The sequence below is a fragment of the Canis aureus genome, chromosome 9 (assembly GCF_053574225.1).
Source record: "Canis aureus isolate CA01 chromosome 9, VMU_Caureus_v.1.0, whole genome shotgun sequence".
In the NCBI taxonomy this organism is placed as follows: Eukaryota; Metazoa; Chordata; class Mammalia; order Carnivora; family Canidae; genus Canis; species Canis aureus.
Genome location: NC_135619.1, coordinates 76744990 through 76757074, shown reverse-complemented (window position 1 = coordinate 76757074; position 12085 = coordinate 76744990). Strand labels below are relative to the sequence as shown.

General features: G+C 43.7%; 2 pseudogenes across 2 annotated transcripts in view; both read left to right on the top strand.

The window, feature by feature from the left end:
* Positions 1 to 12085, top strand: part of LOC144319966 (immunoglobulin heavy variable 3-74 pseudogene) — a 153242-nt pseudogene that overhangs the window by 60060 nt on the left and 81097 nt on the right. The window lies entirely within an intron of this gene.
* LOC144321309 (immunoglobulin heavy variable 3-23 pseudogene) lies at positions 9789 to 10373 on the top strand (annotated as a pseudogene). The gene is made up of 2 exons (XR_013387015.1): positions 9789 to 9928; positions 10054 to 10373. The product of XR_013387015.1 is annotated as an immunoglobulin heavy variable 3-23 pseudogene (transcript).

The following is a 12085-nucleotide window of genomic DNA, read 5'->3' as shown; positions in this document are numbered from 1 at the left end:
CAAGGGGTGGTGGAAAGGGAGGTGGGCGGGGGATGGGGGTGACTGGGTAACAGGTACTGAGGGGGGCACTTGATGGGATGAGCACTGGGTGTTGTGCTATATGTTGGCAAACTGAACTCCAATAACAGGAAATTTTTTAAAAAAGATAACATCACTCAGAGATGAGAACTTATTTCCACAGTGACATCTGCACAAAGAGATCTGCAAAGGTAATGCAATCCTTGCTATTAACTTCTTAGAATAGAATTTTAGTCAAGAGCTGAATATATACTCAGAGGAAATGCAAATAGAGCCTTCTCTCTGCTGATTAAACCAGCCCAACACTGACCCTGCAACTAGCAGAGGAGCCCCAGTGCCAGATCCCCAGGTGACGCCATTCTGGGATCAGGACAGAACACAGACAACGTCCCATGGAGTCTGCGCTCAGCTGGGTGTTCCTTGTCACTATTTTAAAAGGTAATTCATGGAGAACAAGAGACCTTGAGTATGGGAGTGGAGGTGAGTGAGAGAAACGGGATGTGGGACAGTTTTTTTACCAGGATGTCTTGTGTTTGCAGGAGTCCAGGCTGAGGTGCAGCTGGTGGAGACTGAGGGAGACCTGGTGAAGCCTGGGGGATCCCTGAGACTTTCCTGTGTGGCCTCTGGATTCACCTTCAGTAGCTACGACATGGACTGGGTCTGCCAGGCTCCAGGGAAAGGGCTACAGTGGGTCACATACATTAGCAATGGTGGAAGTAGCACAAGGTATGCAGACGCTGTGAAGGGCCAATTCACCATCTCCAGAGACAACGCCAGGAACACGCTCTATCTGCAGATGAACAGCCTGAGAGACGAGGACATGGCCGTGTATTACTGTGTGAGTGACACCGTGAGGGCACCTCAGTGTGAGCCCAGACACAAACCGCCCTGTAGAAGGGGATCAGGACCACCAGGTGGTGCACACTCCTCACCACTTCTGTCTTGAAGGCCAGGAGCAGTGCAGATGGAGGTTCTGGGCAGGTTTCCTGTCAGTGTCTGGGGCTTCCTCTCCATGAAGCAGGTTATCTAGGGAGTCTCTCTAGACACGCGATTAAGGGCCTTCTTATAAACTTTGTAATTTATGACATTTGATTTAATATAAACTATTTTTTACATGCACTAAAGAAGTTTGCTTACACTTTTTCTCTACTGCCCCTACACATTATTTAATGACACATATCTCAGTGCACTCAACTTCCCCTTTAGGAGTTTCCACCTTCTCATTAGAGAACCCCCCTGCTCAGCGTGTAAGGTTGATAGAAGTAGCATAAACCAAATGATGGACAGGAAGCTATAGATGGATCAGGAGTAGAAAGCAAAACTGAGAACTTCTGGAAGTGTCACTGTAATGAACCCAACTACCAGCATTCATATTAGTGGTAACATGGAAGAGCATTGGTAACTCCTCAAGGTTGTTATTAGGATGTGGAATATGGAGGTCACACACGCATGCACACACGCACATGCACACACAGACACACACACACACGAGAGTATAAATCATTATCACATTTACTGTGTCTGTTGAGAGCAGGGCAGGCCTCGCAGCAAGTCATAAATTCTTGGATGGAACAAGAAAGGACACTGACTCAGGGAGTGTGTTGTGGGTCAGTGGTGGGGATGGGGTCCTGCTCCAGGAGGAGCTTGTGTGAAGTCAGTGACTTCCCTGCATCAAAGGAGGGAAACCTATGGGTTTTAGTTTGATGACCCATGTTTGTGGAGCTGGAGAATAGGGAGGAATGGATGTCCAGGATCTTGCAGGCACATTCAAAATATGGTATAAGAAATCATTCCACTAAACAAGTATGAAAACTGGTAGAACAATAGAGAGAAATGGTTGTTCTAAGTATGAAAAAGAATGATTTAGGGGGGTAAATGAGATAAATGTTTCTTAGAAGCCTTACACAGTATAAAGTGATTATAGAAACGGACCAAGGATAACCCAGAGTCTCAGGTGGAAGCTTTCCTCTCCCCAAGGTCACCAGCTGATTGTGGAGGTCACGTGTGCACTGTGTGCACACAGAGACGAGAAGCTTCTACTGGATCCATGAGGCTCCTCAGGGTGAGGAGCTGGATTGGAGGACCTTCCACCTGAAGGGAATAACTCAGTAGTCCTTTGGGTGCTGATGTCAGCTCACTGTGTGTGATGTCTACCATCCCCAGATTAGAACTTAGTGCACATGTGATGGGAGGAAGAGGAGGGGACTTCGGGGTGGACTTGGGTAAGGAGGTTCAGCCCTATGATTGGATCAATGGGACTTCTCTGTGCTTCTAGGATTTTGAAGTCTGTGTTCTTCCTGAGATTGGGAAACTTTTCGGCTATTATTTAATCAAATAACTTCTTTTTCCTGCCTCCTCATCTACTGGGACTCCTATCATATGAATATAATTATGACATCAGGATTAACTGAGCTCCAAACGTCTGACTTTGTTGTCTCTACCTTTGTTTCCTCTTCTCAGTCATTATTTTCAATAATTTGAACTTGTCTCAACTGACTCATCCTCTGTTTCATTCAACTGCATTTTTATAGCATTAACTGGGAATTAAATATTGGTTATAGAGTTATTAATATGGGAGGGAGGGGGCAAGATGGCAGAAGAGTAGGGTCCCCAAGTCATCTGTCCCCACCAAATTACCTAGATAACTTTCAAATCATCCTGAAAACCTATGAATTCGGTCTGAGATTTAAAGAGAGAACAGGGGTAATGCTACAGTGAGAAGAGTTTGTGCTTCTATCGAGGTAGGAAGACAGAAAAAAAATAAAGAAATAAAAAGCATCCAAGTGGAAGGGGCCCCGCAAGGAGCCGGGCTAAGACTGTGCAGTGAGTGACCCCAGGACAGGAAGACCCCATCCCCGGAGAAGCAGGGGCTTCACCAATATTCCCGGTTGGAAAGGCACTCACAGAGAGCTCGGGCAGGATCTCAGGAGGAGCAGGGATGCCCTCAGGCTCCCAGGGGCACTAACAGAGCACCTGCGCCCAGGGGAGAGCGCACCACACCCCACAGCAGAGCTCCCTAAAGGGTTGCAGCGCGTGCATGGTGGGGCTCGGGAGCATCTCAGAGGCAGCTCCAGCAGAGGCTCCACGTGCTGGGAACTGCGCAGCCTGGGAGCATGATTCCAGCAGCGCAGGCCTCGGAGCCCAAGGCACCAGTGGACACAGCCCAGGATCCAGCACTCCCCTGGGAACAGGCAGAGGCCGGGAGGGCCCAGGACGGTGAGGACGTTCCTGATGCCAGGAGGCCCCAAGCTGTGCAGATCAGAGCCACCTGCACCCAGAGCATCCAGGCCCCTGTGGACTGGGAGCTGCGGTAGTTACTTCAGGAGTTGACTCCAGAGCTGGAGAGCTGGCCACTGCCACTGTGGTTGTTCCTCCTGGGGCCTAACAGGATAAACAACCACCACTGAGCCTCACAGTGGTCTCACAGGATAAATGGGATGAACAACTCCCACTGAGCCCTGCACCAGGCAGGGGTTGAGCAGCTCCCCCACGTGCTCACACCTGAGTAGCAGCACAGCAGGCCCTTCCCCCAGAAAATCAGCTAGACGGAGAGGGGAAAAGCAAGTTATTGACCAAGCAGCACTGGAAAGTTCCAGGGGAAGTCGAGGGATATACAGTATACAGAATCAGAGGATACTCCCCCTTGGTTTTGTTTCCAGTTTGCTTCCCCCCCTTTTCTTTTTCTTTTTTTTTTCTTCTTTTGTCTCTTCTCTCTTTTTCTTCTTTTCCAGTACAACTTATTTTTGGCCACTCTGCACTGAGCAAAATGACTAGAAGGAAAAACTCACTTCAAAAGAAAGGATCAGAAACAGTCCTCTCTCCCACTGAGTTACAAAATTTGGAATGCAATTCAATGTCAGAAAGCCAATTCAGAAGCACAATTATAAAGCTACTGGTGGCTCTAGAAAAAAACCATAAAGGATTCAAGAGACTTCATGACTGAAGAATTTAGATCTAATAATGCCAAAATTAAAATCAATTAAATGAGATGCAATCCAAACTAGAGGTTCTAACAATGAGGGTTAATGAGGTAGAAGAACGAGTGAGTGACAAAGAAGACAAGTTGATGGCAAGGAAGGAAGGTGAGGAAAAAAGAGAAAAAACAATTAAAAGATCATGAGGATAGGTTATGGGAAATAAATGACAGCCTCAGAAGGAAAAATCTATGTTTAATTGGGGTTCCCAGGGGCGCCGAAAGGGACAGAGGTCCAGAATATGTATTTGAACAAATCATACCAGAGAACTTCCCTAACCTGGGAAGGGAAACAGGCATTCAGATCCAGGAGATAGATCCCCCCAAAATGCAATAAAAACCACTCAACACCTCAACATTTAAAGTGAAACTTGAAAATTCCAAAGATAAAAAGAAAGTTCTTAAAGCATCAAGAGACAAGAAATACATAACCTTTATGGGAAGAAATATCAGAACAATAGCAGACCTCTCCACAGAGACCTAGCAGGCCAGAGGGCTGGAAGGATATAATCAGGGTCCTAAATGAGAAGAACGTGTAGCCAAGAATACTTTATCCAGCAAGGCTCTCATTCAGAATAGAAGGAGAGATAAAGAGCTTCCAAGATAGGCAGAAACTGAAAGTATATATGACCACCAAACCGGCTCTGCAAGAAATATTAGGGGAGACACTGTAAAAGAAAGAGGAAGTCCAAAGAAGCAATCCACAACAATAGGGACTGAATAGGTATCATGATGACACTAAATTCATATCTTTCCATAGTAACTCTGAATGTGAATGGGCTTAATGATGCCATCAAAAGGCGCAGGGTTTCAAACTGGATAAAAAAGACAGACCCATCTATTTGCTGTTTACAAGAGACGCATTTTATGCAGAAGGACAGCTGCAGCTTGAAAATAAATGGTTGGAGAACTATGTACCATTCAAATGGTGCTCAAAAGAAAGCAGGGGGGATCCCTGGGTGGCGCAGTGGTTTGGCGCCTGCCTTTGGCCCAGGGCGCGATCCTGGAGACCCAGGATCGAATCCCACGTCGGGCTCCCGGGGCATGGAGCCTGCTTCTCCCTCTGCCTGTGTCTCTGCCTCTCTCTCTCTCTCACTGTGTGCCTATCATAAATAAAATTTTTAAAAAAGAAAGAAAGCAGGGATAGCCATCCTTATATCAGATAAATTAAAGTTTATCCCAAAGACTGTAGTAAGAGATGAACAGGGACACTATATCATACTTATCATCCATACATAGAGGATCTATCCAACAAGAGGACATAACAATAATGAATATTTATGCACCGAATGTGGGAGGCGCCAGTCATATCAATCAACTAATAACCAAAGTTAAGACATACTTAATAATAATACACATACTTGGTGACATGAATATAGTGCTTTCTACAATCGACAGGTCTTCTAAACACAACATCTCCAAAGAAACAAGATCTTTATTTGTACACTGGACCAGATGGATTTCACAGATATTTATAGAACTTTACATCCAAACACAACTGAATACACATTCTTCTCAAGTGCACATGGAACTTTTTCCAGAATAGACCACATACTGGGTCACAAATCAGGTCTTAACTAATACCAAATCATTGGGATCGTCCCCTGCATATTTTCAGACCATAATGCTTTGAAACTAGAGCTAAATTCCAAGAAGAAGTTTGGAAGGATTTCAAACACGTGGAGGTTAAGGACCATCCTGCTAAAAGATGAAACGGTCAACCAGGAAATTAGGGAAGAATTAAAAAGATTCATGGAAACTAATGAGAATGAAGATACAACCATTCAAAATCTTTGGGATACAGCAAGAGGAGTCCTGACGGGGGAAATACATCACAATACAAGCATCCATCCAAAAACTGGAAAGAACCCAAATCCAAAAGAGAACCTTCACCTAAAGGAGCTGGAGAAGGAACAGAAAATAAACCATCACTCAGCAGAAGAAGTGAGTTAAAGATACAAGCGGAACTCAATGAAAGAAAAACCAGAACTGTGGAAGAGATTAACAAAACCAGGAGTTGGTTCCATGAAAGAATTTAAGACAGATAAATCATTAGCCAGCTTTATTAAAGAGAAGAGAGAAAAGACTCAAATTAAGAAAATCATGAATGACAAAGGAAAGATCACCACCAATACCAAGGAAATACAAACGATTTTAAAATTTATTATGAACAGCTATATGCCAATAAATTAGGAAATCTAGAAGAAATGGATGCATTTCTGGAAAACCACAAGCTACCAAAACTGGAACAGGAAGAAATAGAAAACCTGAACAGGCCAATAACCAGGGAGGAAATTGAAGCAGTCATCAAAAGCCTCCCAAGACACAAAATCCAGAGCCAGATGGCTTCCCAGGGAAATTCTATCAAACGTATAAAGAAGAAACCCTACCTATTCGACTAAAGCTGCTTGGAAAGACAAAAAGAGATAGAGTACTTCCAAACTCGTTCCATGGGGCCAGCATCACCTTAATTCCAAAACCGGACAAAGACCCCACCAAAAAGGAGAATTATAGATTAATATCCCGGATGAACATGGATGCAAAAATTCTCAACAAGGTACTAGCCAATAGGATCCAAAAATACATTAAGAAGATTATTCACCATGACCAAGTGGGAGTTATCCCCAGGATGCAAAGCTGGTTCAACACTTATAAAACAAAAAATGTGATTGGTCATATCAGCAAGAGAAAAACCAAGAACCATATGATCCTCTCATTAGATGCAGAGAAAACATTTGACAAAATAGAGCATCCATTCCTGATCAAAACTCTTCAGAGTGTAGGAATAGAGAAAACATTCCTCAGCATCTTAAAAGCCATCTTGAAAAGCTCACAGCAAATATCGTTCTCAATGGGGAAACACTGGGAGCCTTTCCCCTAAGATCAGGAACATGACAGGGCCGTCCACTCTCACCATTGCTATTCAACATAGTACTAGAAGTCCTGGCCTCAGAGATCAGGCAACAACAACAACAACAACAAAAAAGACATTCAAATTGATGAAGAAGTCAAACACTTTCTCTTTGCAGATGATATGATATTGTACGTAGAAAACCCAAAGACTCCACCTCAATTGCTAGAACTCATAGAGCAATTCAGCAGTTTGCAGGATACAAAATAAATGCCCAGAAATCAGTGACATTTGTATACATTAACAATTAGACTAAAGAAAGACAAATTAAGGAATTGATCACATTTACAATTGCATCCAAAAGCATAAGATACCTAGGAATTAAATTAGCCAAATAAGTAAAGGATCTAAAGCCTAAAAACTACAGAACACTTCAGAAAGAAATTGAGGAAGACACAAAGAGATGGAAAAATATTCCATGATCATGGATTGGCAGAATTAATATTGTGAAAATGTCAATGTTACCCAGGGCAATTTACACGTTTAATACAATCCCTATCAAAATAACATGGACTTTCTCAGAGAGTTTGAACAAATTGTTTTAAGATTGGTGTGGAATCAGAAACGACCCCGAATAGCCAGGGGAATTTTAAAAAAGAAAACCATAGCTGGGGGCATCACAATGCCAGATTTCAGGTTGTACTACAAAGCTGTGGTCATCAAGACAATGTGGTACTGGCACAAAAACAGACACATAGATAAAAGGAACAGAATAGAGGACCCAGAAGTGGACCCTCAACTTTATGGTCAACTAATATTTGATAAAGGAGGAAAGACTATCCACTGGAAAAAAGACAGTCTCTTCAATAAATGGTGCTGGGAAAATTGGACATCCACATGCAGAAGAATGAAACTGGAACACTCTCTTTCACCATACACAATGATGAGCCCCAAATGGATGAAAGATCTAAATATGAGACAAGGTTTCATCAAAATCCTAGAGGAGAACACAGGCAACACCCTTTTTGAACTTGGACACAGCAACTTCTTGCAAGATACATCCATGAAGGCAAGAGAAACAAAAGCAAAAAAGATTCTTGGGGCTTCAACAAGATAAAAAGCTTCTACACAGCAAAAGAAACAGACAACTAACTAAAAAAAAACAACTGCAGAATTCGAAAAGATATTTGAAAATGACCTATCAGATAAAGGGCTAGTATCCAAGATCTATAAAGAACTTATTAAACTCAACAGTAAAGAAACAAACAATCCAATCATGAAATGGGCAAAACACATGAACAGAAATATCACAGAGGAAGACATAGACATGTTCAACAAGCACATGATAAAATGCTCCGCATCACTTGCCATCAGGGAAATACAAATCAAAACCACAATGAGATGCTACCTCACACCAGTGAAACTGGGGAAAATTAACAAGGCAGGAAGCCACAAATTTTGGAGAGGACGTGGAGTTAAGGGGAACACTTTTGCACTGTTGGTGGGAATGTGAACTGGTGCAGCCACTCTGGATAATTGTGTGAGGTTCCTTACAGAGTTAAAAATAGATCTGTCCTATATATAAATTAGTGAAAGGGAATAAAGGGAAAGGGGGAGAAAATGAGTGAAATATCAGCGAGGGAGACAGAACATGAGAAACACCTCACTCTGCGAAATGAACAGGGGTACTGGAAGGAGAAGTGGGCAACAGATTCGGGTGCCTGAGTGATGGTCACTGAGGGGGGCACTTGGCAGGATGAGCACTGGGTGTTATGCTATATGTTGGCAAATTGAAATCCAATAAAAAAATATTAAAATAAAATAAAAGGAAAGTGAGTCCCCCTGATGGCAGGAAATAAATTTGTGATGGGAATGATTCATTTCTTGTACCAGAAGGTGAGAACAATTGTCAGAACCAGAATAAGGATCACAGGATCCAGAAGGCTATGCAAACAATTCATGTCAGCTCCTCACTCATTCACTGACCCAAACCCAATTCCTGGTCTTAATTAACCACGAACACAATTTCGTATTGTCTAACAGATAGAAGTGCTGCCTACAGTGATCATTGTCTGGGTGTCGTATTTTACATAGCTTACGCATGTGGAAAATGAAATGCATCTCCACTTAGATTTGTCTTGTGTCTACTGAGTTATTAGACTAGACATAGAAACAGAAGAATAGAAGAGAAATCTTTCTGCCCCAACAAGCTGATTTCCATGGGAAATTAGTCAATAAAAAATAAAAATAAATAAAATCAGTAGATAAAAAGAAAATTATTTGTTTCCAAATGACATGATCCGATATGGGGGCAATGTCTACAAAATCCACAAACTCTAGGAAATAATTATTTCATGCAATATTCAGGATATAAAATAAACAAATACAGTTATGATTCCACACAAGACAAAAAACTATCTTTATCAAATTAACAAAAATAGTCCCTTCAATGAGCATCAAAAATAAATATTTAGCAGTAAATTTCAATAGTAGATAAAATATCATACTAAAAATGACCTATTTTGATGAAAGACTTTTTTTAATTTTTATTTTTTAAAAGATTTTACTTATTTATTCATGAGAGACACAGAGAGAAAGAAAGGCAGAGACACAGGCAGAGGGAGAAGCAAGCTCCATGCAGGGAGCCTGATGTGGGACTTGATCCCAGGTCTCCAGGATCAGGCCCTAGGCTGAAGGCAGGCACTAAACTGCTGAGTCACCCAGGGATCCCTTAATGAAAGACTTTTTAAAAAGAAAACAAAAATGAAAAGGCAACACCGCTCACAGATGAGAACTTCATATTTCCACAGTGACATCTGCACAAAGTGATCTGCAAAGGTAATGCAATCCTTGCTATTAACTTGTTGATATCCAATTATAGTAAAGAGCTGAAGATATAGTCAGATGACATGCAAATAGGGCCCTCTCTCCGCTGATTAAACCAGCCCAGCCCTTACCCTGCAGCTGGGAGAGGAGCCCCAGCCCCAGGATCCACAGGTGACCCCATTCAGGGATCAAGACAGAACACAGGCAACGCACCATGGAGTCTGTGCTCAGCTGGCTTTTCCTTGTCGCTATTTTAAAAGGTAATTCATGTCACTATTTTAAAAGGTAATTCATGGAGAAAAGAGACCTTGAGTATGTGAGTGGAGGCAAATGAGAGAAACGGGATGTGGGGCAGTTTTCTAACCAGGATGTCTTGTGTTTGCAGGCGTCCAAGGTGAGGTGCAGCTGGTGGAGTCTGGAGGAGACCTGGTGAAGCCTGGGGCGTCCCTGAGACTTTCCTGTGTGGCCTCTGGATTCACCTTCAGTAGCTATGACATGGACTGGGTCTGCCAGGCTCCAGGGAAGGGGCTGCAGTGGCTCTCAGAAATTAGCAGTAGTGGAAGTAGCACATACTACGCAGATGCTGTGAAGGGCCGATTCACCATCTCCAGAGACAACGCCAAGAACACGCTGTATCTGCAGATGAACAGCCTGAGAGCCGAGGACACGGCCGTGTATTACTGTGCAAGGGACACAGTGAGGTGACCTCAGTGTGAGCCCAGACACAAACCTCCCTGTAGAAGGGGATCAGGACCACCAGGGGGTGCACACTCCTCACCACTTCCCTCTTGAAGGCCCAGGAGCAGGTGCAGATGGATGTTATGGGGAGGTTTCCTGTCAGGGCCCGGGCTTCCTCTCCATGGAGCAGTTTCCACAGGAGCCGTAGACAAATGGTTCTGTGCTTATCTACTCAATCTCTGATTTAGAAACTTCCTTTTTATAGGAAACGACTACTATAACAGGCACAAAAGACAGAGTTGCTTACACTTGCTTACTACTTTCCCTAAACATCAATCAATTGCAAATATCTCCATGTACATCAACTAAATCTTTACCAAAGCCACACCTGCCTTCCCTGTGCATCACAGGACCACCCAGTTCAACGAGCATGATTCCTAGAAGCAGCATAAAGTGCCTGGTGGACATGAGGCTACAGAGGCATCAACCATCTAAAGCTAAAGAAGAAAGACTCCTGGTGGCGTCACTATATTTGACCATGCCCACAGCTTCAATGTTAGTACAGACTGGAAGGAAGGGTAGCCTCTACCGGATATGCTGTGGATGCAGAATCTGAGGATCACACACACACACACACACACACAGAGAGAGAGAGAGAGAGAGAGAGAGAGAGAGAGGAATAGTATAAAGGCTTTATCACTTGTCTTTTGAGAGCAGGGCAGACCTCTCAGCAAGTCATAAATGGTTGGATGGAGCCAGGAAAGGACACCAGCTCAGAAAGCGTGTTGTGGTTCAGTGGTGGGGAAAGGTTCTTGCTCCAGGAGGGACTTGTGTGGAGTCAGTGTCCCCTCTGCATCAATGGAGGGAATTCAAGGTTACCTCCTGGATTTCCCATGAGTGGGGCAGGAGGAGAGGTGGCAGGACTGGTGATCAAGGAGCTAGCAGTTAAGACTCAAAGAATGCACTGTGATGACAAATTCCACTAACCAATTTTGAAAACTGGGATAACAAAAGAAGAGAGGGAGGCTTCCACCTGCAGGGAATAACTCATTGATCACTGGGTGCTGATATCAGCTCACTGTGTATGACCTTTACCATCCCCATGTTGGAACCTAACCTCCATGTGATGGGAGGAGGAGGTGGGGCCTTAGGGGAGCACTTAGGTCAGAAGTTGCAGCCTCATGATTGGATCAGGGCCCTTATACACCAGGACTGGGAAAGCCTCCTGCCCACTAGCCCCATGTGAGGTGATAGAGAAAGGACAGGCTAGGACGTGGGTCTTCTCCAGACACCTCATCTGCCTGCACCTGGACCTCAGACTCCCCAGACCCCAGAACTATGAGAATGAGTGTCTGTTGTTTAATCCACCCATTATGGGAATGCGGTGATATCACCAAACACACTAAAACAGGGTCTCACCACTTTTTAGTCCTTTACAACTTGTCCCAGGAAAACACTCAGGTTATAGCAAAACAGAGCAGGAAACCCACACCTAGACTCACTGTACTCAGCCAACTTCCATGCTCCTGTCCTTAGTAGCTGTGCATCACGTTGGTACCACACATTCTTCCTACCAGACTGGGGTTCTTTAGACCCATTAGTATCCTGGGATTTCTCCATATTTACCACCTGAGCATCTTTAACCCAGGGACTTCCCCATGGAAGCAGACATCTAAAAGTTCAGATTTTCCTGTCTGCTGCTCATAATACTTTGCAGAAGCTTCTGGAAGTAGCTTCCC